Source organism: Triticum urartu, chromosome 4A, assembly GCF_056163025.1.
Source record: "Triticum urartu cultivar PI428250 chromosome 4A, HENAU_Tu73, whole genome shotgun sequence".
NCBI classification, from domain to species: Eukaryota; Viridiplantae; Streptophyta; class Magnoliopsida; order Poales; family Poaceae; genus Triticum; species Triticum urartu.
In genome coordinates, this window is record NC_141876.1 from 615,167,205 (window position 1) to 615,174,650 (window position 7,446).

The following is a 7,446-nucleotide window of genomic DNA, read 5'->3' on the forward strand; positions in this document are numbered from 1 at the left end:
TGGCCGCCGCCCCCCTAGGAGATTGCATCTCCTAGGGCCGGCGCCCCCCCTAGGCCCCCCTATATATAGTGGGGGGGGATGGAGGACCTCTTACCTTTGCCGTTGGTGCCTCCTTCTCCCTCTCCAACACATCCTCCTCCTCCATAGAGCTTGGCGAAGCCCTGCCGGAGTACTGCAGCTCCATCACCACCACGCCGTCGTGCTGCTGCTGGAGCCATCTTTCTCAACCTCTCCTTCCCCCTTGCTGGATCAAGAAGAAGGATACGTCACGCTGACCGTACGTGTGTTGAACGCGGAGGTGCCATCCGTTCGGCGCTAGGATCTCCGGTGATTTGGATCACGTCGAGTACGACTCCCTCATCCCCGTTCTTTGAACGCTTCCGCTCGCGATCTACAAAGGTATGTAGATGCATCCGATCACTCGTTGTTAGATGAACTCATAGATGGATCTTGGTGAAACTGTAGGAAATTTTTTGTTTTCTGCAACGTTCCCCAACAGAATCTGTCCTTGTTCTAAGACAAAATCCACATGAGCAGAGATATATGCATGGGAGTAAATGGACTAAACCTACTGTTGGTAGAGTAAATCTTAACACAGATGCTTCTGTCCTAAGTGATGTGGCAGGTGCAGGAATGGTGCTTAGAGACCATGAGGGGACTGTCATATTTAGTTCCTATCGATGCATTCACTCTTGCGATGACATATTGAAAGCTGAACTTCTAGCTCTGAAGGAAGGAATTTTGCTTGCGTTGCAATGGAGTAACTTGCCCATAGATGTGGAATCGGATTGTTTGGAGGCTGTCAAGATGATTAAAGGAGGAGGAGTAAACAAATCTAAATATGTATTCATTGTTAGAGATATCATTACTGCTTTGGGAGAGAGGAATTCTTGCATTACTCATACTCGTCGAACCTGTAATAATGTTAGTCACGCCTTGGCAAATTTTGGTAGGATGCATCGCCGAACCATAGTTTGGCTAGGATCTGGACCAGATGAGATCATGGAACTAATAGAACGAGAATGTAACACTTTGTTTTGAGTAATGCAAGTCTTATTCGCAAAAAAAACATGACTGAATGATTGTACTATTATTGTACCACCAAAGGAAAATCGGAATGCGATTTGAGTGTTTCCGTGCTTCTAGTGCCTCTCAAGTCTCAACTCGACGCAACTCAACAGACTTCTCAGTTCTCAACAATATGGCCTCTTGTCTTCTGTTCAACATGATACATCTGTCTATACATCATTTCAAAGAGATAAAAGGTGCACACATCATTAAGAAAACGCACACACTGACACACATGTGCAATCAGTGTAACCTCAAGCTGCACGCGGTCCAGCTAACAAGTGTGACTGACTGCAAAGATGCATTGCACATCCCTGTGCTCATAATTCGCTAGTCTCATGGTGGATGTTTGTGACATCAGATGATCCAATTGTGTGCAATCAGCCAGCCAATCAGTGTTACCTCAAGTTGCATGCGGTGCAGGCGATTAGTTGAGCAGAACAGTTGACTAACTGATTCGTTGCAAGATGCACTGCACATCCAAATGGAACTGCAGCTGTAGTGCAGACCACATGTAGTGATCAAATGCTTTCTTCCTCGTATCATATTTCTTATTGAAAATTTGGAATTCTTTTTTGGCTCTGCACAATTGTGATCACTGAACCACAAAAGTTGTGTGCTTGATGAGCCCATTCCACATAACTCGAGACTGGCTAGTGGAGCGAGTACTAAATACGTATAACTATACTGGACATGCAGACACAACTTCTTTCTGCATTGTACTTTTGGAGGTAGAGACCCTGTCAATTGATGTCTCGATCGTTTAGAATACCAACCCATTCATCAGATCCAGTTTGCCGTCGTCGTCTTCATGCTATTAGTCACCACATGTACATTATTCTTTCATAGGCCTCAACACAAGCACCTTTTTGTGCTAGGAACTACCACAACCGTAAGCTTCCTGTAGGTTCAGTTCATTGCGTCAAGGACTGAAGAATGCAGAACAAAAACTCAGTAATTTAGAAACAGAGGGAGATCGAAACAACAAGACATTTCTTCCACTTTTGAGGACTAAATGGAGACATCTTGTGAGCACTCATGTCACTTTTCTCAGTTACGTGAGTTGCATTTACCTTGCTTCTCTAACCTGAAATCTCAGAAAGGCATGCCGCCTTAACTAATCTCAACAACACACTGGCATGCACCTTGCACGGGCTGTTGCTGGTTTCCATTCAGTAATGAGTACAAGGGGATAGAGCAGTACCAGGCTAGTCAGTAGCTCACGCACACGGGAGGAGGCGCAGAAACAGCAACAGGAAACCAGCCTGCAGTTTACGCATCCAAACTGGGAGAGAGAAAAGAGCAGCACCATGGCTTGTGCTGCACAGTTGCTGGTCAGGCCCGAGTGTCGACCAGTTCGGGGGCACTAGTGGAAGCCGGGAAGAGGGGCACCTGACGCTGGCGAATAGGCCTTGGAGGAGCGCCGGCGTATGGATCTGACGCGTGGTTGGGGTAGGGGTCGCTGGTGGCGGCACCCGGTGGGATTGGGGCAGCTGGGTCACGACGACGGCTCGGAGGTAGAGTACCGGGTATTCCGATGGTTAAAGATTCAAGTCTTAGTGGCAAAGGGAGACAACTTTGGCCTGCAACCGTTTCCACTTTACGGCCCAGGTGGCGCTCCGGTGGGGTGGATGCAGGGCAGGGGCGCAGGGCGTCACGGGTGTGAGAATTGAGGCTAAAGCGTATGCAATTAAGCAGGGACGCGTACGTGTTATATAGAGGCAAAGATTACAAAGAGGTTAGGTGGTTAGGGCATGGATTGATCTACAAGAAACTAGGCTATGCAATCTCAACAGCCCCACCGATCCTTATCCCTCGGTTACACATAACACGCACGCACGCACGTCTACATACAGTTTATACATCACCGTAGAATACAATGCTTAACACTACCCCTCAATCATAACTTATCTAAGTTAAGATTGTGTCGAAAAGCTTCTAGCTGCCTCAAAGACAAGGGTTTAGTAAACCCATCTACAACCTGATCACCTGTAGGCACAAACCGAACATTGAGTAGTTTATTTGCTACCCGTTCGCGAACAAAGTGTTAGTCGATCTCGATATGCTTTGTTCGAGCATGAAAAATAGGATTAGCGGTCAAATACGTGGCACCAAGATTATCACACCAAAGTGATGCAGCCCGCGGGTGATGAAGACCCAATTCTGTCAACATATTCTGCACCCAAATAACTTCAGCAGTTGCATTAGCTAAGGCTTTATACTCAGCCTCCGTGCTGGACCTGGAAACAGTAGCTTGCTTGCGAGCACTCCAGGACACTAAGTTGCTTCCAAGAAAGACTGCAAATCCTCCCGTGGATCGTCTGTCATCAGGGCAGCCTGCCCAATCAGCATCAGAAAAGGCACTGACAAGCATGGAGTCAGATTTGCAAAGTTTGAGTCCAAGCCCTGGCATCCCTTGAAGGTACCGGAGGATCCTCTTAACTGCAGTCCAATGAACAGAAGTGGGAGCATGCAAGAACTGACGGACCTTATTAACTGCATAGGAAATATCTGGCCGAGTCAAGGTAAGATACTGTAGTGCTCCTACCACACTCCTGTACCGAGTGGAGTCATCTGGTGCAAGTAGTTCTCCATCATGAAGAGACAGTTTCTCAGAGAGGGCCAGAGGTGTAGAAGAAGGTTTGCAACCTTTCATCCCAATGCGTTGAAGAATTTCTTGGACATATTTTTCCTGTGATGACAAAATACCACTTGCAACCGGTTTCACCTTAATGCCAAGAAAAAAAATGTAGAGGCCCTAAATCTTTGAGTGCAAAATCCATACGCAGGTCCTTAAGAAGAGACTCAACTGCTATAGGAGAAGAGCTGGTAACAACAATATCATCAACATAAATAAGCATGAAGATGATAATGCCATGCCGACGATAGAAGAACAGCGAGGTATCTCCTTTTGATGCAACAAAACCAAGAGACTGTAGCTTGGAATATAACCGAGAGTACCAAGCTCGGGGTGCTTGTTTCAAACCATATAGAACTTTGTCAAGCTTACAAACATAATGCGGTGAGGTTGAACTTTCATACCCAGGATGTTGTGTAACGCCCCAAGACCGGAGCTGCAGATGCCTTCCAGGGTTTCCGGGTTTCGTTGTGTGTTTTCTTTCGTCTGTTGCATTCATCTTTGCATCGTGTGCATTGCATCATGTCATCATGCCATCATGTTATTTCTTTTCTTAACTCAACTAAATAAACCGTATGGATCTTTGATCCATTTAAACCGAGGGAATTCACATGGTGATTCTCTTTACAACATATCCTCTCGATATTCAGAGAGCTATAGTAATTATTCCATTTATTTGGAATTAACCATAACACACTTGCAAATATCCCATGCCTTTATTATCTCAATTCTTGGTCTCCAAACTTTGCCCATAAATTCTTTCGTCATTTTCCGGAGCTCCAACAAAAATCCGAACATTTTTTGGACCTTCCTAACCCTCACTTCCTTTTCACACCATTTGATTTTAAATCGAATGAGTTTGAATTTAAAACTTTAAAAATGCCCACTCCATTTTTCTTGGAACATGCGCATTTTTGCTAGTCCGGAAATATTATCCGCATGCCCAAATTCTTACTCTAACCTTCTCTTCTCTCTTTTCCTTTCTTTTTTTCTGTTATTTAAAAGAAAGGAAATAGCAGAGAGAGGAGAGAGACCAGCAGGCCGGCCTCTAGGGTCCATCCCTAGGCCCAACCAGCCGCCGGCCTCCCTAGGTCAACTCCTGGGCCGACTCCAAGGCCAAAGCCCACCTAAGCATCCTAACCCTAGCCCGCACCATCGCTCCTCCTCACTCTCCCCTCGTTCATCTTGTCCCTCCTGAGCGCCGTCATGCAGGGAGAGGGCAGCGCCAACCCCTCTCCCGATCCACCTCTCTCCCCCCGTTTCCCTCGCGCCTCTTGACGCCGTCCAGGCCAGGGCTCCCTCGCCACCGGAGCGGAGCTGCTCCTCACGCCAGGAGCCCTGCGCGCCCGACGCCGCCCCTGCCGGCGACCTTCTCCATGGCGCCACCGCCGGCGAGCCCTGCCAGTTCCTTCGGCCTCACCGCCCTCTCCTTCACCTCCTCGCGCCCGTGCCTCCTCCTCCCTCCGTTCGGCTTCAAGCTCGCCGCCTCCCTGCCACGGCGTCCGTGTTGTATCGTCGCGCCGGTGACCACGACCAACATCGTGCCTCTGCCGTCGCCGCACCACGTTCCTGCTCCGACGCCATCTGCCTCCCCCTCGCTGTTTCGCCAGCCATGGCCGCCTCTACACCCACACGTTGCCCCCGGCAAGCTCTGCCCGCCCTTCTCCTTTTTCGGGTTCGTTTCCAGCGCCGCTCGACCCTGCTCCGCTTCCTGCACGTGACCCTGCGGCCTCAAGCTCCTGTGGTCTTCTGTGTTGGGGTTTGCTCCCGAGCTCCACCGTCAAACCCCGCTCCTGCCTCCATTGAAGGCCGACACGTCAAGCTCGACCCCGAATAGGGAATAATGCCAAGTACTAGGACGACGGGGACCGTCAAGTTCGTCCACCGCCGTCAAGTGAACGAGACCGGCAAGTTCGAAGACCCCAAGTACCTCTTCGAAACGACCGAGTACCACTACCGTCGACCCTCGAAGACCTCGTGGACGTCAAGTTCCGTGTCGTTGACCCCGAACCTCTACGAAAACGTGTACGACTACTTCCGTGGCCGAAGACCCGTGTACAACTACCATCGCCGAAGACGTCGAGTGAACGTCTACCCACATCGTGTATTTGACCAAGTTCGATGACGACCTCCGAGAAACTCGGATTCACCAAGTTCCACTACCGTCGCCTTTGGAAACCTCGGATGCGTCAAGTACCTCTTTAAAACGAACGTGTACCACTACCGGCGAGGACCAATTGTACCACTACTTCTTCTACCATCGCGGAACGACTACTTCCCTCGACGAACTCGAACCGTCCCGTTTGCACGCTTTGAAGGTATAACCCGAGACAACGCCCGTGAACGAATGTTGTGTGATGTATGAGATGCTTGTGTTTGCACCGTGTCCGAATTGTCACGCGTTTCCATGCCACTAACCCGTGGGAACCCGGTAGTCGGGAGCACCCCACCACCTCTAGCATGTTTCGCAAATCCGCACGCTTCCTTTTGCACCGGTATCTCCATGAGCTACCGGAACCGATATGTTGCCGTGGCATCATTTTCGGATTCGTTGCCGTGGCACCCCTTTATTCCACCACGGTGACAAATGCTTCATAACATGATCATGTCAACATTTTCATAAAATTGCTTAAAACTTGCATATGTCATTCGCATCATAATAACAACATTTAAAATGATTATATTTGTTGTTTCCATCAATTTGCTAAATGCATATGGGGATTTACCGGATTTGTTGTTTGTTATATCCGGCCCCATTTAAATTGTTTAGATGGTATAGTTTTGTTATGCTTCACCTCTTGCCATGTTAACCAACATTTAATATTGTAGAGTACCTAACCGAGAGTGAACTAAATAATTGATGTGGTGTTCGGTCAATATGCAACGGAGTTGCATATTGAGCTCCACTTAATTTGTAGGATTGCTTGTGCACCTTGCCATGCCATGCCTCTTTAATCCGGACATGCATCATACTTGTTTGTGCATCATGCCATGATTATGTGAGGGTTGTTTACTATGTTGTGTGCTTCTTTCCGGTGTTTGCTTCTTCGAGTTGGTTCCGGTAACGTCGTGTTGCAAGGATTCATTCGACTACGTCCGTTTGTCTTCTTCATGGACTCGTTCTTCTTCCTTGCGGGATTTCAGGCAAGATGACCATACCCTCGAAATCACTTCTATCTTTGCTTGCTAGTTGCTCGCTCTTTTGCTATGCCTATGCTGCGATACCAACCACTTGCTTATCATGCCTCCCATATTGTTAAACCAAGCCTCTAACCCACCTTGTCCTAGCAAACCGTTGTTTGGCTATGTTACCGCTTTGCTCAGCCCCTTTTATAGCGTTGTTAGTTGCAGGTGAAGATTGAAGCTTGTTCCATGTTGGAACATGGATATTTTGTTGGGATATCACGATATATCTTATTTAATTAATGCATCTATATACTTGGTAAAGGGTGGAAGGCTCGGCCTTATGCCTGGTGTTTTGTTCCACTCTTGCCGCCCTAGTTTCAGTCATATCGGTGTTATGTTCCCGGATTTTGCGTTCCTTACGCGGTTGGGTTATAATGGGAACCCCTTGACAGTTCGCCTTGAATAAAACTCCTCCAGCAAGGCCCAACATTGGTTTTACCATTTGCCACCTAGCCTTTTTCTTTCCCTTGGGTCGGCTAGCCCAAGGGTCATCTTTATTAAACCCCCGGGCCAGTGCTCCTCTGAGTGTTGGTCCAACCCAGAGCACCGTGCAG